General features: G+C 38.6%; 1 protein-coding gene across 5 annotated transcripts in view; it reads right to left on the reverse strand.

Annotated features, from left to right (window-relative positions):
- The window catches only part of SPATS2L (spermatogenesis associated serine rich 2 like), a 146,521-nt gene that overhangs the window by 105,138 nt on the left and 15,510 nt on the right, over positions 1–25,873 (reverse strand). For 4 of the 5 annotated variants that reach the window (XM_016131050.2, XM_016131049.2, XM_016131048.2 and 1 more), the window contains exon 2: positions 20,129–20,178. The exons of the other annotated variant lie outside the window; for it this stretch is intronic. The gene's annotated coding sequence lies outside the window, so the exon portion shown is untranslated. The remainder of the gene's footprint in view (positions 1–20,128; positions 20,179–25,873) is intronic. 5 annotated transcript variants of the gene reach the window in all.

A 25,873-nucleotide genomic window follows, 5' to 3' on the forward strand; every position in this document is an offset into this window, starting at 1 on the left:
AAGAGGGTGAGAGACCCAAGGACCACATCCATGGAAGCTCTCGCTTTCTGCTTTAAGGGTAGTAAATCCTTTTGAAAAAGGAGAGGTTTATTTTCATAACAAGCAGTGAGAAATAGCTAGGCAGATGTATGTGGGTTGGTTCTGGCCCTTGATTAGCAGACAGGAATGATACTGCCTTTACGTTTTACCAAATATAACCATCAAAATACATTTAAGGAACTTCCACTTGAGTTGCACAATCAAGAGCCCAAATTTCAATGCAGTGATCATGCTGTTGTAGGAAAATTTAAATGGGGCCAAATTTCCACTTGCAGAACTGTTCTCAGATGTGGTTAACAAATGACAATGGACTTTTCATCTCATCTTTTTTTTGCTCCTCTAGGTTGAAAAGTCTGAAAATCAAGGCATTCTGAAAATGTTTCTGGGTCTTGATCCAGGAAGTACTTGATAGAGGCCAGATGGAATTCTTACAGCAAAGCAGAGGATACAAACAAATTGTGCTCTTCCTCTGAACAAGAAGGCTTCCAAGTTGTTTAAAGGCCGTCCCCGTCATGTACAACATGTAGATGCTCCCGTCAAAGTAGCTAGGTTTTTTGACAGCTAAAACTGGAATGCGGCTTTGAGCACACACTCAAAAAAGCTCATGGTGCGGCTAGATCTGTGTGTCAATGTGGGTGTTCTCCCCCCCCTTCTCCCAGCCTTTTCAGTTTATTATTATTTTTTTTTCCTTTCTAGAAGCCTGATTTTTGTGTGTGTGTACTGTTAATCCTCTTGGAATGTAGCTCTTATCACCACCTAGAGGAATTCATTACCCTTTCGCCCTTACTGCTCCCAGGCCCATGAGACAAGGAACAAGAGCTCAATTGTCTGGGGAGCTGCCCCCCTGAATTCAGGTGTGCTGGCACTGAGTTACGGTGTACCCGATTTTTCCTACAATCGAAAGGGAAGGGGAGAAATTAATCATGCCTCCCTCTCCAAGGGAGTGGGAGGAAAAGATCCTTCAGGAACAGAGGCTGAGATCCCCTGTCATTAAATCCAGCTATTCTAAAGCTAAAGGTTTAAGAAAGAAAGAAAGGGCGGGGGGCGGAAAGGAGCAGGTTCACAGGAGCGTTCTATAGCTGTGTCTGCACAGGCCTGAGCAGCAACTGATCAATACAGTGGGGAAAAAACTAGTTAAACCAGTTATTTGGAATGTTTAAGAAACACTTTTTTTTTTTGCCCCTCCCTCCCCCACTCTTAACTTCCTCTGGTTGTACAGCAACTTCAAAACCAAAATGATTTGTATTTTATACATAGCTGGCGAAACTCATTTTATGTCTTCAAGTGTACGCCCTTGTCTACCGTCCTTAAATCATCAGTTTTGCTTACACAAGAAAGTGAACTCAGAATACAAATGCAGCACGCATCTCTTTTGGTTGTAAACCATGAGGCTTTGTGACATGGTCTGGGCCTTAACACGAAGCGAGAGGTGGGACACGGAGTGCACGGGCCTCTGGTTCCTTTTTCAAGCACAGAAACTGGAAACTGAGATGGACTCTGAAATGGGAAACTACCCAAGCCAGTAATGTGGCAAAAAAACTGAGAAGAGACATAACATTCTTAGAATCCATCAAAAGGCAATAGAAGGCAATTGTTAATTGAACAACATTGAACTAGATCCACCCTCTTTAAGAACAATGTCAAGGGGCATGGGTTTAGATCTAGATTCCTCAGATATTTCTAGAATCCAATACTTCCTGGGTGAAGTCCATAGGACCACCTTCCACGAGCATCTACGTTATTGTTAGCTATGTTCTTACAAGGCTGAACCATAGTTGTATCAAAGTAAAAACTCAATTCATAATCACTCACTGCAGAAATTGGGGAGAGTGAATACAAACATTCTAACACCTCATCCTTCAGCTTAAGGCTATGTAAATCAGTCATCAATTCTGAATACAATAATAGTGAACCCCTTTGGTAACAATTATGCATGTCAGAATACCAGGAATGAGGCAGTATTATCTAAAATATATCAGGTATTGGAGAAAACTTACTGATGGGCTAATATATTTATTTTTTAACGGAAAATGTTAGTCCTTGACAAAAAAAAAATATGTGCCATTTATTTAATTTTAATTTCTCAGGATCTTGAAAGGCATCTTGCCTTCAAATGTTTTTACTGAAAACATGTTGCTGGAGTCACAAAATCCTCTACTATACATTAAGTTTATTTACTTAACAAACATTTATTCCGTATGTACACACTTGGAGGAAAGCTTCCTATTGCTGGTTAGTGCATCTAAAAACATAAACACTGAGAGAAATGTTTGGTTCTTCCCCAACAAGTGCTCCACCACAGAAGAAATATACACACCTGCCCCTCCCTCCGAGTTCTCACAGTCTTCCACCCATTGATTTCAGAGCAGAGCATTTCATTTTCCAAACACTTTCATAAACATGATTGTGAACCATGCTGTGAGATTAATTTTTGGTGATAACACAAAACCTGAGAAGATTTGTTTCTCAGAAGGTTTTTGGCAGTGACTGAACATATGGTGGTGTGTTCTTTGCTGAGGATAACTCTTCACACAAAAGCATTGAGATTTCCTTAACTCATTCTGTGTATTTCTGAAGGCCAACGTCCTCAAAACTCAAAAAAAAAAAAAAAAAAAAAAAAAAAGAAAGAAAGAAAAGAAAGAAAAAAAAGGCTATTAACATTCTGGTGGGAAGGATGGCGATGAACAGGTATGTTAATCTGTTTTCTTCCAAAATTAACTAGGATGGTAAGAAAGAAATAGAGGTATAAACCCCAAAGAACAACAAAGGTGGCTGAGACATGACACCATTCTCAAAGACAGAAATCAAACAGAGGAATGGTAACTGATGAGCTGCAACAGAGGTAACTACAACTTAACGGCCCAAAGAAAACAAAGAAACAGCGAGCCCCCAAAGAACTCCAGGAAGATCAGAAGGGTGACAGATCCACCCTACTCTGAGCATCCAGGCAACCATCCCTCTCTAGCCCCATGGGAATGGGTGGTTTATTCTCTGGAAAAATTGAACCCAAGGGTCTGGAGACTTCAGACAATATAGAGGGTGGTCTAGAGTGCTAGGCTGAAAACAAGGGGCTTAGGAGGGAGTCTAGACACTGACAGTGAGGCTTCCAGCCTTTCTCCCATTCAGCAGCTTAGACGGTGGCTACTCTTGGATCCTCAAACAAGAGATGTGGATCCTGTTTAAGGGAAATCGAGTGGCCACAATAGGAAGATCTATAGATGTTGACATCTGGGGAGAGGGTAGATTGGATTTGCTGAAAGGAATGAATTTCTGTCCATCAATGGTTGGATGACACTGGCAATTAACGGGAGACCAGAGGAGAGATTTTGAGGATAACCAGCAGTGTTTAGTGGCTGTAGTCGTTATTTCTCATGACCTGGGCATCAGGAACCTTGGGTTTAGGTCCTGCCTGCGTCATTGACTCTTCATGTGGCCTTTGACTTACTTTTCTTCCCTAGGCTTCAGTTTCCTCATTTTCTAAAATAAAGGGTTATGATCCTAGGGTCTTATTATTCTGAGATGCTCACTCTTCCTAGCAAGTCTAAAATGACAGATAGGATGTCAGTGGTCTTTGACATAGTGCCATCTGCAGCCTGAGGCTTCTCTGACTTCTTGGGGTCCTTGTTGCTCCCACAGCAGGTGGCTGCCATTCTTAGATGTGATGCAATTATACCATCCTTCCAAAAAGGCCATTTGCAACAAACCTGCACCCCAAGTAGGTGACAGGATCCTAAGACACCTACGATATGACAATATCAGCTCTCTATTTTTCCACATGACAAAGTAAAAGCACTGTCGGGTGGAGCCAACTCAAACTCACACTTTTTTCTTCTTAATGGAACTTAGGAGAAAAAGAAAAAAACTAGTGAAAAACCTGACACTCCTCCCTCTTTTCAAGGTCAACTCTGAAAGCGGAATGAGAGCTAACGTTTACTAGACTTAGGATAGGTCTGAAGCACTGGGCTAGAAGTTTTACATGCCTTTTCCCATCAGATTCTCAAAGACCCCCATTTTACAAATGAGGAAGTCGAGGCTCCAGAGCTTAAGTGATCTACTGGTACATACAGAGGGGCCAATGGCAGATCTAGGTTTCTAACTGTAGAGTCTGCACTCTCGTTCTTACTACAGTGCAGATAGCCCGGCAAGAATGCTTGCTGCAGTCCGCTCTCCAATGATGTTTCCTGTGGCTTCAAAGGAATGACATGATTGGCCCTTGTGCTGGAAAGCTGGGAGGCAATCTGAAAAATCAATACTGGCTCCTGCAAAAGGCAGCCTTGCCCAAAGCTAATTGAAAGCCATCTGAACATTTTCAGAACTGTGGCCATAATCATCTATCTTGTTGCATACCATGTCCCAACATGCTACTGCAGTAAATCACTTTGAAATCACTTCTCCGTGTTCGCTCATACAAAACAGAAGACTACAGTATTTTCTATTGTCTTGTAGCTCCTCCATCTAAACTCAGAGCACTTGGCACTATGGTTACATCATATGCAGCTTGTTGACATTACTGTTTTAAAGTACCACTCTTCTGAAAATTACATAATTGTATTAACCAATGTTCCCCCAATAAACTTAATTAAAAATAATACAATAAAGTACCACTCTTTCAGGGTTTATCGGAAGTCGTTTTAAATTTCACTTAGCCCTAACTTGTTATACAACTTTATGTTTGGAAACAATGTCCTCTGCTGCATCCACAGGCTATACTGGAAGATATAGTTGTTTGGGGTTTAAAAAAATTGTTGGCAAACTTTTTTCTACCTCATTAGAGGACCATACATAGGGTAGTAATGAGAAAGGGAAGTTACATGGCTTACTGTAAGACAGTAACCTGGAAAACGAAAAGATATATAGTTTGATACCTAATCTGGATCGATGGTGTGGTCTTGAGACTTCAATTTCATTCGTTATAAATGAGTCCAATGACCCAATCATAGTTCAGTGTAACTTTGAAAACCAAATGATCACCTACCTCATTACTAGTGACTACAATAACTTAAAGACACTGGCAATCTTGGTGGGGTGGGTATTTGTGGCTTGATCATCTAGTATCTATCCACTCCCTCTTCTCCTGGCCACGAAAGCTCTATCTTGTCTTGGAGGACCCAGAGAAGCTACCTCCAGGATGCGTCTGGGAGATAAGGGTATATGACCTAGGATGAACCCATTGGCTCATCATCTCACATGTCTCAGTTATAGATCTGATGTAGCTAAAAATGGACAATTGGGCCAAGGAGAAGCAAGTCTGGGGCTCTGTCTGTGTTATTAGGAAACTGGATTTTCTCTTTGCTAAGCTTGAATGAAGAGGATGATGGTACTAAGCTGCCCCAGCCATTTTGTGAACATGTGGGGCTCAGAAAAGAGGCAACATGAAGGAGCACAGAGGAAGTGGAGTTGAAAAATACACAGTCTGGTTAACTCCCACTGAAGAGGTTTCCTGAAAAACTCATCCAATGATTTCCCTGTTGGCCACCCCGAACTGCAAGGTGGCTGGGAAATGCAGTCTTTTGGCTGGGCACATTGCCCCCTTGAATAACATCAGTGTGTTACTAAGGAAGAAGAAAAGAATGGGTATTGGGTGAGCAATTAGTCGTCTCCTGTGGCCTGTTTGGGTTAAATTTTCTGTGTAGAAACAGAAAGACAGATATAAATTAGAGATCAAGCTTAAAACATACAAGTATTTGATTTACGAAATCTTTCATTAGGGTAATATGATTTTTCTTTTACAGTAAATTAATTTAAAATTATTACTCAATTTAAAAATATAGTATCTACAATTTAAAAAGCAGGATTGGGAAGTATGTGTAACAGCCAATTTTGCATATTCAATGTAGATACTGAAAAAAATGTTGCTAAAATTTTTAAATATACTAGCTTCTTCTTAAATTATAGAGATAAAGCAAACTACATATTTATGAGTCCACTGTCTCAAGGCAGGAATTTTTTTTTGCCTCAAATTACGTCTTAGACTTCTATAGGTTAGGTTAGAAATGATTACAAATGCAGGAATCTTTGAATTGACATTTAGTTCCCAAGAGACAGCTTTAAAAACTGGAGAATAATGGAAGTAGCTACTTTTAAGAATTTTTTTCCCTAGTCACAAAGACACATCATACATTAGAGGATATAGAGAATGCCAAAATGAGATTCTCTCTGAAATTATTTAGTGTAGCATGAGAAAAGGAAGATAAACAAGAAGACAATAGTTTATTGGACCAAGAGAGATAGGCAGAGAGTCACAGGGCTGGACTGTTAAAAGATGCTCTGCTGTCATGAGTTATGCAGGCAACAATAAATGGCCTTTGTAGATAATGTTCATACAATTTCAGAGCTGGAAGGAAGTTCAAAAATCACTGAGTTCAAACCTCTCACTTTATAGAGGAGAAAAATGTGGACCTAAATTCTGGCTCACTTCCCTAATGTTCTACAAGTTCACGGCAGAGCCAGGATCAAAATATGGGTTTCCTAATTCGTGACACAATACTCTTTCTACTAACTTCCATTCAGAAGTTACAGAATTAGGAAGGTGGTCTACTAAATGTGTACCATAACTTACCTCTGTGTTTACTGTGAATTTGTTTTGAGAGGTAGGAGAAATTGATTGTAATACCATGACATCTGTCAAGAGTGATTAATGAGGAAAAATAATGATACCTTACCTCACTAAACTAAACTGGGTTTGGGATATGTGGACAGAGGCCTCCTTGGTACCTAAGAAAGAGGCTGAGAGGTTGTCAGGGTTTAACAGATGATGGAACTTTTACTTTCTAATGGAAGTGAATCCTTTGTCACTGTTTCAACTTTTTCCCACCTACTGCTGAAGTTCCCCTGAAACAGTGGGCAGTCTCAGCCATGTGACACTCACCATAAGCTCTCTCCAAAAGTTCAAAACAAGAGTCATCAATAACTGATGGGAAAGCTAGATCATACGAAAGTCTCTCTTTAAACTAGCAGAAGAAAGAATCAAAGATAATCTCATAGAGTGGTTAATTAGAGTGCGCTACAAATAATAAGATGAATTCTTCCTATTAATATACTTGTGTCACTTGGCAGCTTGTAAATATGAGACCCAGACGTCCCCCACTCAGCAGTTTCTCTAAGTAAACCTAGAAAGTGTGGACCTGGGATTTGGGAGTAGGAAGAAACCCCAGAGTTCCTTCATTTTGAAGAGATTAGGAGGAAAGCTAATGATCTGTGCTAAATCAGGTATGAAAGAGCAATTAATGTCCTCAAATCATAGCATGCCAGCTGAAATATGTTAACAAATATATTCAGCTGAAAAGCATCATATGAAGTCTCTAGTTATCAAGAATCAGTCATTTTCATAAGACTTGGTTTATGTTTCCTTTTTTTCAATTAAAAATAAACTTTGTTGGTTCTTTCTTATTATAAATGCAGTGTATGAATAGAGTGGGAAAATTAAAGACAGAGATAAACAAAAAGGAAGAACATTTTAAATACTCATGATCTTGCCACTCAGATAAATATTTAAAAACCCTTTAAATATATTTCCAGGGTACTTTCTAAGAATATATCCACATATTAACAAAAATGTGAGCACACTGTGCATACTTTTCTATAAGACGATTTTATCACAATGATATATGATGAACATCTTTTCATTATCAATGTTTATCTACATCATCTATAAAAGCTGAATAGTATTTCACTATTTGACTGTAACATGATACATTTAACTAAGCTTATTGTACACGTGAGCAACTTCCTATTTACTCTTTTATAAACAATGATGTGATTAATATCTTTGTAGCTAAAACCTTTGCACATAATCCTTAATTATTTCCTTAGCATAAATTCCTAGAAATAAAAATCTCTGTGATAAAAGAGTGAATTCATTTGAAAGGATTGGGAAAATACATATTGCCAAACTACCCTCCTCTACAAAGGGAATCATATAGTTTAATTTATTTGAGTTACATGCATATCAAGCATATTGGTGAGTTTGGCACTTGAGAAACTACATAGGCACATTTGGGTCGCTCAAGTGTGATAGATGTGTTTATATCTGTAGTTCTGATGAATATTAACTACAGATACCTCAGTCAATTAAATGATTTTATACTAGAAGCTCCCTATTAATACACCTCCAGCCATAACTGATTTACACATTCCATTTGGCTCTTTCTTTGGGACTTGACACCCTTTTTCCCTCCCCTGTGTTAAGCAATCTTTTTACACACGGAACAATATTCTTAAAGAGATTCTAGATGGTTAGTCCCTGGCAACCGTCTTGTAATGCTCTGATTACATGCATTAGCTTGAAAATCTATCATCCAAATTATGCTCCCAATTAGATGCCAGAACCAGTTTGCAGTTTGACATTTCAATGAAATGATAGGAACGACATCTAAAGTTCAGGCGAAATCAACAAGTACCTGCAAGACTAAGGGGAGGAAATGGAATGTGTTGTCAGACCACACATTTTTTAAAAAATGTTTTATTTATTCATTTTTACTCCACCTGATTCCAAAAAGGACTTAAAGGAGTTTTTCTTTCTAAATGTGTTTTCTAAATTGGACATTTTCACATCAGTGAGGCTGCCAACTTCTTTCCAAACATAAGGATATTCTTCTATCAAAACTGCTTGCTATATTTGGAGACTGAATGGCAAGGATATTGTAGTTATCCAGAAAAGAGGAGAAAATAGCTCATTATGATTATGAATCCTGCTTGGAAGACCCCCTCCCCCACAAATTTCGAATCACCTTGGGTATGCAATACAAATCCCATTAAAAACAAAACAAAACAGGAAGAACTTAATTTCTAGGGTATATAAAAGCTCCAAAGAATCACAAAAAGTCATGCCTTGGGGCTCTTCACTTTCCCCAAGTGACTGTAAAAGTCCAGATCCCTGACATCTGACTCGCGAGGGCACTGTGAGACCCGAAAATGCAGGGGAGCCCAGCGCAGAGAAAGCAGGCCCAGCATCAGAGGGAGGAGGGCAGTGTCCATCTCCCCTGGACCAGCTGAAAAGAAACACCCACCTCCCCATCGGCTTGTCTTTCTTAGTCACCTCTTCCTTTTTCTTCACAGGTCCTCCAACTCCTCTGGCACCACCCGTCACATCTCCTGGGAGTCTAGCTCTGGTTTCCTATCCGTCATTTTGAGGCATGGTTCTTTTTAGTCTGCGGCCTTTCTAAATCCTCATATTTGGACTCAATTTCCACCTCTCTTCCATTGCCCTAAATCTTACCTGTTATCATTTGTTTCAGGGTCGCATGCTGAAAAGGCATGGCGCTAGACCCCATATTACACACTGAAGGGCACTTTGCAACACGTCCCAGGTTATGCGGTGAACAGAGACTTAGAAGAAAATTAATTATTTGTGATTTAGTAAAAAAAGGGAGAGAGTGTTAAAAGGAATGAATGACATTGAGCTTACTTGGCATATTAAAAGTGTTATGCTGAGTTTTGTCTATATTCTATGTACTCCTAAATGACACCATTTTGGAAGAAAAGGACCATTTTCATTGTAAAAGCTGACGTTTTCTGGAAATTTCAAGAAAGCCTCAAGAAAGACACGCAGTTTTTCACCTGAACCAGCAGTATATCCAAGGAACACGGGCCACTCAACAGTAAGTTCTACCCAACTAACAGAAAATATCATTTAGACAGCCCAAACTTAAACCTGATGTTTTAGCACTTCACCATCTATGGATCTCTTTAAAATAGTTATTTTATTCAATCCTCACCACAGTTTAGTAAGGTAGGTATTACCATGTCCACCTCAGAGATGAGGAAGCTTAGGCTTTCAGAGGTTAGGTGACACGCCCCGGGCAGCCTGTTCAGTGGTTAAGAACGTGGCCACTGAAGCAGACCACGGAGGTTCAAATCCGGGTCCTGCCCACTGTTAATTCTGTAACCTTGTGCGAGTTACTCACCTTCACTATGCCTCAATGTCTACATTGTAAAACACGGACGAATGACAATATTACTTATCCACCTCACAAGGCTGTTGTGAGGATTAGTTAATTTCATACTTTAAAGTAGTTATAGAATTAGGAAGTTAGTTGGCTAGTGCTCAGCACACAGTAAACACTTAAGAAATGTTTGCAAGATTCGATTCCCAGAACTAAGTGCTTTAAGGCCATAGAAGGTATCCTTATCTTTAATAATTACATTGCTTCTATGATTCATCATTTTATCAGCAGAGATATTAGCTATTTCTCACAAAAGGAAAATACATGCTAAAAGGAAATCTTAAACTGGATATAATGACTCAAAAGGAAGAGAAGGGCAAAAGTTCAAGTGTGGATTCTTAAAAGAACCCCATTTATTTTTGCTTCCAGAAAAATGCTGTATACGGTTTAAGTATTTTCAGTCATTTTGGAGCACAATGAAAGGTCAAGCTAAATGGAAGTAATGTTTGTGTAGCTCATGGTGACTGTTGGGGAGTCTCTTTCCCATGGCCTGGTCCTCGATAGGGACAATGAAGCACTTCTCTGGGTCAGCGCTGAGGAGAAAGGGGTGTGCTTCCCCTCAGCCCTCCAGCCTCTCACTGTACCCCTTCCACGTGAGCTTTCTGTGAAGAGAGAACAAAGATGCAGCTTGCAACTCTGGAGTACTGTGGAAAAGAGCAGTTTCACTCAGGAAAGAAAGCAGCTGGAAATTGGCAGAGGAATATTACCAGGATACATTTTTAAATTTCTAATTTTTCGAAGCTTGAGAGAGGAAAAAAAGAAAAAAAAAAGAAGAAAAAGAGACTGAAAGGCAGAGAATGTGGTATCTGGAGGGCAGAGAGGAACACATAAACTAACCAAGGCACAGGAGTTGGCCCCCCAAAATCACAGTTTGCTGGAAGAACAATGAAAAAAGGACCAGTCTGTAGAAGAAACCAAAGCAGCAAAGAGAGTGTCATGGCAGAGAAGCTGTGGAAGAGTACGTAGGTCAGAGGACCATAACAGAGGCCACATAAAAGAGAAAGTGAGTGATTTCTAGTGTACGTGAGGGCCTGGGAGCTGGCCACACTGGATCTCCTAGCCACCATCTGTAGATTGCAGAAGTAATGTGGGCTGCAGTTACTTCCTAGAAATTAAACCTCCTTCTAAAGCATCATGTAAAGCATGCTTCCAGTGGCATAAGTGTGGACTGGAGAGTTCAAAAGTCAAGTGCGGTATGAAGGAACCCAAATAAGGAACTCAGAGCCTCTCTGACACAAGAGTTACATGTGAAAAAGGAAATATCACTTGAAACAAAAACATATTCAGGATTAAAATATAAAGTTATCGATTGTTGTTCAGTCCAGAAGTTCTGCATCTCACAAGTGTAAAAGTAACAATAACATGATTACGTTTGTGTCATACTTTATAAAGAATTTTTTAAAAGTGATCTTGTCTCATATAAATATTTTTCACCTCAATAAGACACGTTCTTCCTTTTGTTATAAGAATCTCTAAGAATTGACTTTATGGTACTGCAAATATTTTTTAAAATCTATAAATACTACTCACAGAATTTTATCTATAAATATTTTACATAAATGCCAAATAGAGGTTCTGAATCTATTATTCTAAAATATCTACTACCTTTCTAGAATGACTAATTAAATATTATCTCCATTAACTGAAATAGGTGTAAACATTGCAATACTTTGCATAGACAATTAAGCATCTCTCATGAAGAAGTTTCTATATTTCTAAACTCTTAGACATTCTAAAGGGGTTACTACGGATAAATAATTATTTTAAAAATAATGTATTAAAGGATATCCCTTAAAAACAGCTCTTAATAGCACAAACAGAAAATATGCTATAAGATTATGAAAAATGGTGAAATAAAAATGATCGTGGCCTATTTCCATAAAGCAGCACGGAAAAAAGAAAAAAAGCCAAAATTACTTCCAGCTTGCTGAGTTCAAATGAACTGTTATGTCATTAGGCAAGTGTCTTATTTACTCTTTGCCCTATATACAATAATATTATGTGTTGCTGAGAGTCAGGAGTTCACATTAGCATTTTTTAATTTAGGAAAAGGAGAAATTGTAAACCCTAAGGAACGGTTTTCCAGTTGACTTGGCTCAGCCTGCCTGGAGGGTGATGTGTACTTTGTACCCGAATCTTTATTAAATGTTCTGTCCTTGAGATACAAAGATAACACTCCTGACCCACAGTCAGCAGAGCATTAGCTTTGAGGTTTTTTTCTTTCTTTCTTTCTTTCAGCTTGGACAATAAATTTGTGCTTATCTACTCTCTTTAGGTCATCTGGTTTCCTACATGATTGACAGCATACATCTGGGAGACAGCTGCCTGGCTTTGGGAGAGAAGTTACAGCTTGAAGAAGGGAAGTGGAGCAGAGAGCTCACCCTTGGCCTTGGCACTAGGCATCAACCAAATGATGTGTTAAAAGCAAAATTCTATAAAGTAGAAACCGATACCTATAGTATGGTAAGAACTCTGCAAACCTATGTACATTAAGTAAAGCTGTGATAAGATGAATATTTTCATTGGATATGCTAACTTCTGGAGTAAATTAAGCCTTCTAGAAGGTTACATTAATTCCTTCTACACCGCTGAATTTTCACATTGTCCTAGGTTTTGATTTCTCCAATCCTGTAGTCCCTCCCCATCACAGCCCTTGCCCTGGTTAGGTCTTTTTTTAGCCCTTATCACTAACTATTGTGTTTATTCATGTCGTTACTTCTTTCTTCTTCATCACCTGGCTCCTCCCCTAAATTATTAATTAGCTCTATGTATTAGAAGATCCCAATAGACTAAAGTTGGTTACCGATTCCTTGATCAGAGTTAATCTGGCCCAGTATATAGTTCAGCAATATATAGATCACAGGAAGACCTGCCTGAACATATTCCTTCACTTAACAGATACTAATTGAAAATCTCCCCTGTACCACCCAATGGGTAGAGTACTGGCTGGGGAGTGAGAGAGGAGCAGGAAATGCTGGTGAGCAGAACTTACTTTCAGACAGTTGGTGGTCTATTATGGTGCTAGCTGAATATATTGGGTACTGTCTTGCTAAAATTTTGAGCAGACTATAGAGAAAGAAAAGAGGACATCAGCTCATTAATCAGAGAGCAAGCTCGTAGAGGACAAAGCCACATCTCCTACTTTGATTTCATCTCCCGAACACTTTGTTGCTCTAGGTAAGCAACGCATGCTTCTTAATTGGCTGCCAGAGCTCTCTTCGAGCTGTCTTTTCAGAAAGTTTTGCGAAAGTCTTATAAACAATTTTGTTATTCCAGAAAATGTTAATGCTCAAGGTACCCCTTTGAAAGAAAAGGAAAATTCTTTTGAGATTTTTTTTTCTTCTTAGTAACAAGGAAAGCAATTAGGCCTCTACTTGGCACTTTGTCAGTTCTCAGAGCCAAGAGATCTCAGAGTTAGGAGAACAAAGCTACCAAGATGCTTTTGCTATTGACTATGGCTGGTCCAAAAGTCAAGGGTTAAAGCCTGAGAATGTTTTGCCCCTTTACTTTAATTTCCCATGTAAGTAACTTCCAAATACCAAAGATTAGAGGACCCAAAATGCAAAACCTTTTCCATTACTTTATTGAAAAATTATGTATGCTGTGATTTATTGCTAATGCTGGTCTTTCAAAGCATTAGTCAGGACATCTGCAGACCTTTGGACAACAGCTGCCAATACAAGTTTAACATTTCATGGGTCAGCACTTAAAATCTGATGAATAAATAAATCATCCTTGTAACCAGGGTGAGTAACTGGGTTGGTAATGTATTGAGAGTTGGTAAAAAAGTATGAACTATAGATTACATTATAACCCAGCACTATGGAAAATGGAAGCTAAGTAAAACAATAATTGCTATTACCATATCTTTTTCTGCAGTGGTACACTTTCTCTAAGAAAAAGTTTTCTTTTTATAGAAAGAAAATTTCACTATATATTAACAATATAAAATGTGGTGATTTCATATGTATACATAATTAAAAAACAAAAAATTTTGGCACTCTTTACAGCTTTATAGTGAATGATCCAAAGAGGACAATATTCTATTTAGAACTTGTCAGGGCAATATTTGAAAGCAATATTTTTAACTTGTTTGGAAGATATTCATCGATTTTTCAGGCATATAAATATATTCATCATTTTCATTCTTGAAATATTACAAGTAATTGACTGAGCCCTGGTAGAACAAATGCTACTACATATCAAATATCCATGTGGTATGAGGAACAACTGTATACATCTGTTTAGGAATGGCTGTGACATATTCAAATATACTTGGACTCACAAGAGATTTTTTAATAGTGGAGGACTTGCTTGTGGTATGCAGACTCTATGCACCAGTCTTATCATTATCTTTCCACCTTGGCATAAATTTTTAGGCAAGCAAGGCTGTCAGTGAAGAAACTATCAGCATTAGGATTGCTAAAACTGATTTAATGCCTTCTTTCTAACAAGGGGTAAAGCAGTAGCTCAAGGGAGAAGTGGAGTTAAACCTTAAGAGAAAACAGTCTAAGCAGAAGGATGCCCCTTGGGATCTACAGAGAATTTTCAGCATCTAGTGAAAGTGATTTCAAGTGCAGTGTCCGCCTAAAGAAGAACATGACAAGAAATGTAGGCTCAGTTAGGTATTCCGACATTTACTGAAGCAAACAATCACGTACACTTCTGAATTTATATTTCTTTGATTCTTTTTACAAAAATTCCTTTTAAAAAAAAGTTGAGTCATTAGCAACTTTTGAAACCTTAATACCAATTGTAGATAGAAAATCACAGGGCTCCCTGATTTCCTGAGATAGCCTAGATATTCAGGGCCAGAGCTCCCAGGAATCTTGTCTATACCTTGTCCCCTCGTTTGAGGCTGACTGGTCAAAAGGTGGTCAATCGACCCAAGCTGGATAAATTAGATTCTCTCTTTTAGGAACCTCAAACTTGGTACTGTGAAACCCAGAGGGTGGAAGTCATGGTGCTCGATCACACTAACACAGTACCTTAGGGACGAGGGCCATGAAACCCTCTGATGTGATCGCCAGAGCCTCCCTGGTTGTGATACTTCCTTCAATTCTGTGAGATACCCCAGTATCCTACCCCACCCCCCCAAAAAAAATTAAAATAATACTCTTTTGGTTTAAGCTAGCCAATCAGAGAGTCTTATTAAAGATATCAGCACTCTAAAAGAAGTTACATCTTATTAACGGAGAATGGGATGTAGAGATCATAATTCCTTATGTTTGCAGAAAACTCTGCATTTTACAGATGCTCTCAAATGTGATCCCTGAAAGGGTTGGGGCAGTGTGTTGCAATTATCATCCTCATGACAGAGGAAAGACAATGGCAGCTTGGAGAGGATTTGCCTATGTGCTGTGGCCTGGCTGCTGGCATGTGGCACATTCAGGCTTAGAGCCTAGGTCTACTGACTGCTGGTCAAGCACCTGTCCCTCGACAGCCATGGCACATGTGCCATCTAGTGCTTTCTGTTACTCCAGCCTTGGCAAATCCTACCTGAGGGTAATTCAGCCTTTTCTTTTTTTTTTTTTTTAACATACAAAATCCTTAGGTAAAAGGGAATCTTACAGAGAATATATAAACAATATAGAAAAACAGAGGTATTCTGAGTATACAGTTATATATCTTTTTGTTCTCCCTTACTCCCCAATTTCAACCCAGTGGCTGGGAAAAATTTTAACAAAGTAAAATATATTATTTGTTGTCTTAGTATTGATATTTGCCAATAATAAAGAAATTAGGAGTGAGAGGTACCTCCTTTTGATATGAAAAGCAAGTTTACCAGGGAGTAGCCCTTGAACTGCACGGCAGTAATGCCCAAGTGTTTTCATGCTAACCATGATTATCTCAAGGCAAATACACATAGGACAAGGTTCATGAGTAATTAACCATGGTGGATATAAATCCATATGTGTTCCAGATAATTTAGAATTTGGTGGCCAGCTTCTTGCCAGATCTGATTCAATGGTCACTGTCATTACCTTGTAATGTGGCTGACAAAGAGTTTACATTAAACTCTGCCATTTTTTGTTGATTGCAATATTAAAATTATCATCAATTTATGGACATTCTTTGCAGAAGCTTTTAAGCATCTGTTAGTTTGTGAGGGTTAAAACTAAAATATAGAATTTGTAAATCCAGTCGACCAGGTATGATATATTTCGCACAATAAGCAAAGCAGATGAACCAGTGCGGAAGTCACTGTGAAGGTGAGACCTCACCGCCCTCCCTCCAGGTGGCAGCTGACTATCTGACGTGTGGACCCAGGGGTAGTGCCAGTGTCAATACAGTCACCATCAGTTATCTTAATGCTCCATGATAATAAAATGAATGTAAATGCAAGTTCTAATCAATTTCTTTTTCCCCCAAGTCAACTTTCTCAAGAGCTCCCTGGGGTGCCTCCCCCACTTTGGAGGCCACTTTGCCATGTATCAAGGCAATGGTTCTAGAGATACCTACAGTCACAGGAATCTCTAGGCCGAAAACTATGCAGGACAAAAACAAACCAATCCAGGCTAAAAAGACAGTGATTGTTCATTAAAACATAACAAAATAACTTTTAAAATTATGAAGTATAACTCACAACCAGAAAAGCACATAAAACATTAATATTTGATATGATATTCTGTATATTACCCATGTAACTACCAGAAAAAAAGAGAACATTGCTAGCATACACAGAAGCCTTCCAGCACACCCTCCCCGAAGAGGTAAACACTACCCTATTGCTTTCAGTCATAAATTCCTTGTTTTTCTTCATAGTTTTAGCCACATATGTATATACCCCTTAGCAGAGTTTAGTTTTGAATGTTTTCAGGTTATTTAAATAGAATAAGATTGTTATGTATTCTTTTGTATCTTCTTCCTTTCAACATTATGTCTGTAAAATATATCTGTATTATTGCATGTTGCTTTAGTTTATTCTTTTTTTTCACTGTTGCATAGTTTTCCATATTATGATTACGCCATAATTTATTCAGCCATTCTACTACTGAGAAATACTTTGGACATTTCCAACGAGAAAAATATAAACGATGCTGCTAAGAATATTTACATCTGTCTCTGGATGCACATGAATATACATTTCTCTAAAATGCACATGCACACACACAAACACACACACGAGGAGTGAGTAGAATTGCTGGGTCCTATCTTAGTTAAAAAAACCTAAGCGAAGGTAATTCTAGTGCATCTCTTAGCAATTGATTTTAATATTAACTAACTCTTATGTAGCTATGAGCTCATTAAATTACTAGATTTATCTTTCCCTAGACTTTCACTCCTGGCACATTTATTAAATTTGAACCATGATATTAAATATATTTAACTCTGCTAAAAAATTCTTTGAAATTTCCAATGAATTTATTGAAGTCAATTGCCCCAAATTCCCTCCCTCCACATATATAGCTTTAACAAATTGTAAGAACATTTTTCCTTTTAATGAGGACCAATATCGTGTCTACTGAGAGAAGAAAATGTTCATTCAAAAGTTAAAGCAGTTTTGCGGCAAAAGGTTTCAAGTTAACACTCATACTGATCAAGTACAGAAAGCCAAAAATGTTAATCCTATAGTCAAACTGAGGAATACAAATACAAACAATAAAGATTAATTCCAATTTCAGAGTCTCCAACGTTTCATTAATGACCTGCAAAGGATCTACGTAAATGGGACATACTTAGATGATAATATTGTGGCACCAGCAAAACCCATTCAGTGGTCTCCCATTGTCTTATGGATAATAAACTCAATGACCAACATTTATTACAGTGCTTTCTCCATATTAGTTCATGTATACAATGCCGCTTTAATTCTCAGAACAACCCTGTGAGGTAGATACTATTATTCTTCCCATTTTCAAAAGGAAACTGAGGCACAAAGAGGGGAAGGAACTTGACCAAGGTCCCATGGATGTTAAGTAAGTAGATGAGCTGGGAATCGGAACCAAGCTTCCTGGTATCTCAGTTCATATTCTACTGTACTGCCTGGCAGCCTGTTAGTTTTGCTCTCGTCATTGTTGGCATTGTTATTATTATTTTGATAACAATGAGAATAGTTCTTTAAGACCAGAGCAAAATATGTGAACCATGGGGGGGGGGGGAAATCTCTGTACATTTGTTTTCATTTATGAAAATTTTGTGAAAATGATTGTAACCAAGCAGCTCTAATTCTGAGAGAACTAATTAAGAAATGAATTAAGGGATTCAACAGAATCCCAAATTAGTCATTAGGGCTTGAAGATCTAGAGTTTTGGTCTAAATCCAGCTTTGGCACTTGCATCCAAAATAAACATGACCAGATAAGTACCACGGCTCACGATTAAAATGGATTTATATAGCTTATGTGTCCACGTGGGAGAGGCCTCTTCCTAATTGAATTCAGACACCTTTTCAGTCATTGTGTCATTTGCCATCTCTTTACTCTTTTGTAACTGCTGGCATTAGGATTATGCTGAAGGAGAAATCATTTCAATCAGTGATGTCTGCAGAGTAAGCATAAAAAGATAAAAGAAAAGCTTTTGAGCTGTAATTAGAAAATTCCTTAAGTGTGCTCATGTGACATATATTTGAGACTACTACAACTGGCAAGACAAGTTACAGAATGGACGTCCAATGTCACTGTTCTGGGATAAGCAGCCAGTAAAAGTCGTGTTCCAACATGCGATTAGAGTAATCTCTTGCAGGCCAAAACATTCCTGCTTTCCACCTCTAATATGATTAGTGACAGACAGCTGGAGGCATCTCATTCTCCTGACAAAAATATGATCAGAATTGTTTTCAATTGGTACATCTTTCCATCAAGCTGTTTGTTGCCTTCCAGCAGAATAATCAGTTTCTGATTATTTGGTACGTTCCAAGAAACAGGAATTGATTGTGCCCTTGCGTGTCTGATGGGGAGAAGGCTGCCAGAATGTACCTAGTAACTCTTCAGTTGCCTAACGAAAAGAAAAACTAAGCAGTGTATGAGTTTATGTGTGTGTCTGTGGTGGTGGTGTTGGGGGCATGGGGGGGGGTGGTCAACCAGAAGTTTCTATAATCTTCATGGTGATTCAGATTTCAAGTATGAAGAAGTAAAATATTCTATTCCATTTATGGAAAACAACCAACTTCCACCAATATAGTGACTCTTTTTAAAAAGTTATCTTACCACTAATGTTTCAGGATTATGGAAAAAGAATCGAGTTTAAACATTCATGAAAATATCCAGGTGCAATAAGATCTCATTAATTTGGACTACCTCAATTTGGAATTTATAATGATTTGACAGAGTCTGAACAAGAGATCATCTTTTCACAATGAATATATGGCTCTCTAGGCAAATTAATTTCAATAAGCAAGACTGCTGGGGGGGGCAATAAAAATATTTCAGAAAAAATATGATGAACCAAAAATAACAACATGCTTCCTATCCAGTTTTGATGAACCCATTCAAATGCCAATAACTGATAATGATAATAATTACCATTTAATCGAATGTCAATCTTGTATAGTTTGCTATATATACATGAGCTGGAAATATCCCAACGACTCTGCAAAATGGGTAAAACTACCTCCATCTTAGAGAGGAGGAAACTGAGGCTCAGAGAAGCAGGTGACAGGCAAAGACTGCATAATTATTAGGCGGCAGAAGCAGGATGCAAAGCCAAGTTGTTTTGCTCAAATGCCTGTGTCTTGGCACTTCCACTCAATGCTGAGTGAGCACTGACGACTGTAAGTCAGGCTTCTAGACTTGCTGGAGCAAGTTCTTCCACAATGGCAACAACAGCAAAAATGACAATCACTGAGAGGACGGAGAGCCCGTCACTCCTTTGTACAGCACAAGGATATCCGTAAAGTATATCTAGATTTATTTTTGGTACTCTGAAGTATTTTACATGCATGAAACTGCTCTAAAAATCCATAAAAACACTGATGTAGGTGTGACATACGTGATGCAGAAGTGCCTCAGGCCCACTGCCCTGGCCCCCTTGCCCCACTACAAGTGACTTGAGTCTACACACCTAAAAACAAGAACTCTGGTGTTGAGACCCTGATAGGCTGACAAAGGCTGTGACAGACCTCGAGGAGTCAGCTGCAGATGCCAGGACATCTGGACAGGTGCACAGGAAGAGTGTATGGAGAAGGGAAGGACCATCTCTACTTACCTGGGGATCTGTGAAGATATTCCTGAAAGCAGCCTGGGTTTTGGAGTGCTCTAGGAAAAATGAAATTTGAGAGGTCAGATCTCACATTTAGTAGCCACCCCATCCATTTCCATTACACTCACACCCAACCATAGGATCCAGAGTCAGATGGACAGGGAATTGGTCTTTACCCCTGACTGAATAGCTGTGTAGGTATAGTAACCATTCTATACCTCACTGTACGCAACTATAAAATGAAAGATAATAGTACCTTCCTCATAGGGTTGTTGAGAGGACTGGATAACATATAATTTGTGCTATGAATTTATCACACAGTAATGATATTTTAATAACAACAATAGCTGACATTCGTTGCTTGCTTAGAAAGTGCCTAGCATTATTCTATGGCTTCAAGTAGGCTAATTCTTCAATATTCTACAGTAGACACTAGTAGCATTGTCATTGGCAGATGTAGGAAATGAGGCACCAAAGTCCAAATTGCCTGTCTCATAAAAGTATATGGGGTAAGTGGTGGAGCAGGAATTCTAACTGTGACCATCCAGCCCCAGAGCCTGGTCTCTAGATCATAGTAATACCCTGAATAATTTGTTACAAATAAGTATAGCTATTGTTATAATAGTCCCTTCTCGAAGACATAGGCTGTAACATAATCACACAATCCTAGGGACCTCGCCACTTAGCTAGTAATCACTTAGGCATAGAGACAGGTACCAGGGTCATAAGTAAACCAACCAACCACTAAGTCAGCAATGGCTTCAAGTGATCCCTGGGAATCCCTGCATATTCGATGCTCTGTTAAGCACTGCATGGGGCTTCAAATGCTCCGGTCACTGATCCTGCAGTGTCAGATCAACCTCTATGAAACCACTCTCAAAAACAATGTGGGAGCACTGGCAAGGATGGGACAGGACCTCAGGACACTGGATGCTGTGCCCAGCTGGCTGCGGCACCAGCTCTCTGGGTGACCTTCTCCCAGTCAGCTGACCTCTCTGGATTTCAACATTAAATGAGAGGACTGACCTAGAGGCTCTTAAGACCTGAGATTCTAATCTACAATTCTATTCTGACACTCTTTCAATCAGACTTACTTTTCCTCCCAACAGTCCATTTTAGAGAGAATATACTATAACCTTTCATTTATCTGACCAACATTGAAAATGATGCCAGGCACTGTGAACAGTGCCCAGGATGTCAAAAGAAGACTCGGTCTTCACTTTGTAATTAGTTCTGTGAGCAAAATGAAGTCTTGTCATAGAAATTCTGGCAACCGGAAGACGAGGCAAGACTGCAGCCCTGAAGACAACTGTGCATGCCCAGTCTGTCCAGTCTGAACCCTGGGAATGGGCCCAAGAATTCTGCATCAATTCAAATCCCAGGGTTCTGGCAACCTAGGTACCCAGCAGTCTTGGGAAGAGGGCGCCATGTTAAGATGATGGTATAGATAAGAATATCTGTGAAAAATAAGGCAGAAACCAGACAGTTGGTGAGATGTCTGGATTGACGGTCAGGTTTGTTTACTAAAAGTAAGTGTTGTATGCCAATAATCCAGAGATGAGAACTCAGCTGGCACATAACTAGTTGACTTTCTTGACTTTCATAAATTATACTACTGGCCATTTTGATAGCGATCTTTTCTTTTATGTATATGTGTGTGAGTGCACACATGCCTGCATCTTTGAGAAACATTTACTTAAACACAAGATGCTACTAACTTTATTTAAAGATCAGTTTATCACACTTAGATATATTTGCTTTCACAGAAACTCCTTAGAGGGGAATAATTCAGTAAGTATAATACTTCCATTGAAAAGAAATTGATTTTAAAATATGCTTTTCAAACTTTTGACAAAAACAATTTTCTGATTTTCTTTAGAACAAGGCAAATATTGTTGACAATGTCATACATAACATGAGTTGTCATATAAGATATTAAACACACATAGATTTAATTTTTAATAAAGACTTTTAAACATACCCAAAATGCCCATCAATCTTTGACATGGGAGAAAGTAGCATTTTGATAAATTCCATCTCCTACTGCAAGGAAGTCGGCACAAGATGTTTATGGTTCTTTGAGAAGGCAATGATGGTATTCGTTACAGGATGGTTAAACATTTGCAGCATATAATTTTAGGAGGCAAGTCATGAAGTGGTAGAAGATATAAAAATGTATTCTTTTGATAGATATTCAAGTAATGGATATCCTGTCTTTGCTTTATCTCTATCGAAGTAACCTGTGCATGGGAGTCTATAGAGAATTTGGCTTCTAAACTAGCTCTGAAAAGGATTCCAAAATGTTTTAAGCAATGGCAATATTATTGAAGTACATGCATAAACTTCAAAGATGACAATTCTGAGGAGCAATGCTCTCTTGGATATAAAAATTATAGCTTTCTTAGGCCTAGAAAGAAAAAAATTAAAATTTTAGTCATGGTTATCTATGGTGTGAAGAATATGAGTGATCTTTTTCTTCTTATCTTTACAAATTTGAAAAATCATTTTTCGATCTCATGATGTATTATGGAAAACTGGCTGATGAAAAAAGTGAAAAGGCTTTGGAATCAGACAAACTTGGGTTCAAATCCTAGCTTGTACCTTTTCTATCTTGGTGCTCTCATATAAGTAACTCAGCAGCCCAAGTTGTACATAAAATGGAAGTAACAGATGCCTTTAAGCATCATTTTGCCCGTTAAAGAGGTGAGATGTAAATGCTTAGCACAGATATAATCATTTTTCTATTCATAGTACACAAGGAAGGGAAGTTAGGCTTTTCTGATCACAGTAAATTTGTTAATGTTTATAAATTGATGCTTCAGGCCATTTGCTTATAGAAACACTGAGTTTTTAACAGGTAACTTTCGGAAATCTTCTAGCTTAAAGTTCAGAAAAAGAGTAAGTAGGAATAGGCTCTCTACCCCACTCCCCTTTCCATCACAATTATTAGATACCTATCGTCTGAGAGGCTTGCGTTCACTTGTACCTCCTACTATGCTGCTATGTTCAGACATCCTCTGGCTGAGACAGGAGTTGGGAGAAGGGTTAAAGCAGACTCCCTGGAGCACAGCTACCACGATCAAGATCTTTTTTTATTTTGCCATTCCTTATGATTAAGGTGAGCAAAATAAATTATGGGATTGCTTAAATGAGGGATGGGGGACAAGATTATAGATTCTCTGGCTTTTCTTTTTATCATGGTAGCTATGTTGATATTTTCATCCTTTTCATCTGAAGGTAGTTCAATCAGTTAGGTTTGTGATAAAATATATGTACTCAACAAAATATGGCTGTCGGGGACATCTTGCCCTTGGATATATGTTGCTGTAGCTGGCTACAGCAAGAAATATTGATTTAACTGGCTTTAATATCAAGTCAGGTATTTGTTGACACGTGGAAATGAAAAATATCAAAACCATGATATATAGGTCAAATCCCATTTTAGCTCACTCCTAGGGACTATCCAAAGTTTTTTGTACTGAAATTTTGTTCTAATGATGCTTGCCCAAATCACAGAAAACAGGAATTTTCATTATAATGGGATTTGCTACATAAATGAATATCGGTATAGATTTTTATGTAGTACAATTTATTGTAAAAAGTACTGCAAAAAAAAAAAAATCATTACATACTTAACATCTCCTTTCTCCCAAATCTGGAGGCATATCTTGCTTTCTATCAAAGGTATGTAATGTTCTTTCCTTTTCAATGTCTGATTACTCTTTGTTCCTCTCTTAGTGCCTCATACAGAGCAAACCCTCAAGAAATAGCTGATAAAGAAATTAGTTGAATGAAATGTGGCACCAGAGAGGATGAGGGAAATTCAGAATAGTTTCCAGTGTAGGAAAAATATAAATTAGAATATGATTCAAAATGAGTATAGCAAGAAGCTTTAGCCATTCCCAGCTAGCATACCCATGGAGTCTGGGGATCCATGGGCCTCTCATTAGCTCTCTACTGCTAAGTGGTCATGGAGACTTGTCTAAATTGTCTAACACCCAGCTCACCTACTCCCATCTCTGGGGAATGCCACAGAGCCATTTCAATCGTTAATTGTCTGAAACACTTTCATAAGGGCCCTACAGTGTAGCACAAGCTAAGGTGGTTAATGAACAAATTCTGTCCTTCTAAAACATTGAGAGAAAGTAACTGCCTAGGATGCAGCAAAAGGCAGGGAGGTTAGCCCAAAGCTGCCCAGGGAAAGCAGGTAAGTGCAGCCACCGGGTGGAAAGTAACTATCTTGCAGCCAGGCTCAGAAGTAGTTTCTGAGCCCTTATCGATAGACCCAAGACCGGGGAAAACACCAAGAGAGACTTCTGAAAAGCTTGCATGGACACTACCCAGTGTCAAAATGCCTACCTTCTTGTTGTCTTTCCTGTTCCCCTCCAGCAACATGATTATTTTAATAATCAAAGAGTTTCCTTTATTTTTTTATAATGCAATCTTGTTGGAATGTTTTCCTGATAGTCTTTTTTATTGAAAGCTACAATAATGCACCAAATATATAAGTTTTGCTTCTGTCTTGGAACAAACATAATGCCTATTTTTCTAAAGGTCTTGATTGTATTCAAAGGAGTCACCTATTGACGCCAGAAGCCTCCTTCTCTCATCAGAGGAATAGCCATGGGAGTGAGCTTCGAGAGACTTCAAGCTAGGCACCAAGGTTTTCCAGGGCAGAAAAAGGGCCTGTCCCGTTATTACTAGATAAAGTATAAGCAAAGAGTTAGGAGGGTCTGGTGAGGTTAGCCCTTAGGAATGAGATATTTTACAAATATTCCCATTACTCATTTGAAAATATTTTAAATCGTAATCGGCCTCTCCTTCAGAGGAATGACCTGTGGCCATTAATAACTGGGAAACTAATCATAAAAGCACTTCTGAGTTAACCAGTGGTTTGCTCAATACATTTAATCCTCCACATGACCTCCGACTATGCAGTAGTCATTATCTCCATGTGAGAGCTGAGGGAGCCGAGGTTGAGAGGTAGTAAAGCTCTTTACCCAGCATTAGACTAAACGATGGAGACACTTCTTAAGTCCAATCTGCAGGTTCGTATCCAATTCTCCATTCACAGTTCTAACTACTCACTAGTTGTATAGAGCCCCCCAATTTAACTTGGTGGGCATTCTCACCTGCACCACCACCATGGGGGATATACCCTCAACCGACCAAGCTTGTGGTCAGAAGCTGTCAAGATCCAAAATCTTTTTAGTTATTGGGCTATGAATGACACTGCCTCTCCCTTGCAATAACTAAAATGACTGAAGAAAATTAGAACAATTCAAAGGCAAAGATGTGTAAGCTCGAGGGCTATAAAAATTCAAGAACTCAAAAACCAAAGATAGCTTTTTTGACTAGACAATAGTTGGTTAGAAACTGTGCAACAGAGTACCTCTTGGTTATAAAGTATTACACACTAGGGGTTTTTTTGCCTTCCTTTTTTTTTTTGCTAAGAACTGAAATCTACAAAATGACAAACCAGGATAACCCTATTAAAAGACAACTTCAATTGTTCCTTTGTTCTGAGAAACAGTGTTAGGTAGTGACTGGCAATACCTATACCTTCATCTTCTTATTAATTATGCATCTTTCCTACAAAATCGACTGCCACAGTACATGCTGTAAGTCAGATTTGAGAGCTGTCAAGATAAATGTTCCAAATGGCTGATTTTTTAAAGACAACCTGTCAGTTCACCAAGCAATTCTTTAGGGGTTTCTCCCAGTATACTTTATGTCTCCCCTATACCTATA

This window comes from Rousettus aegyptiacus, unplaced genomic scaffold, assembly GCF_014176215.1.
Source record: "Rousettus aegyptiacus isolate mRouAeg1 unplaced genomic scaffold, mRouAeg1.p scaffold_m13_p_2, whole genome shotgun sequence".
NCBI lineage: Eukaryota > Metazoa > Chordata > Mammalia > Chiroptera > Pteropodidae > Rousettus > Rousettus aegyptiacus.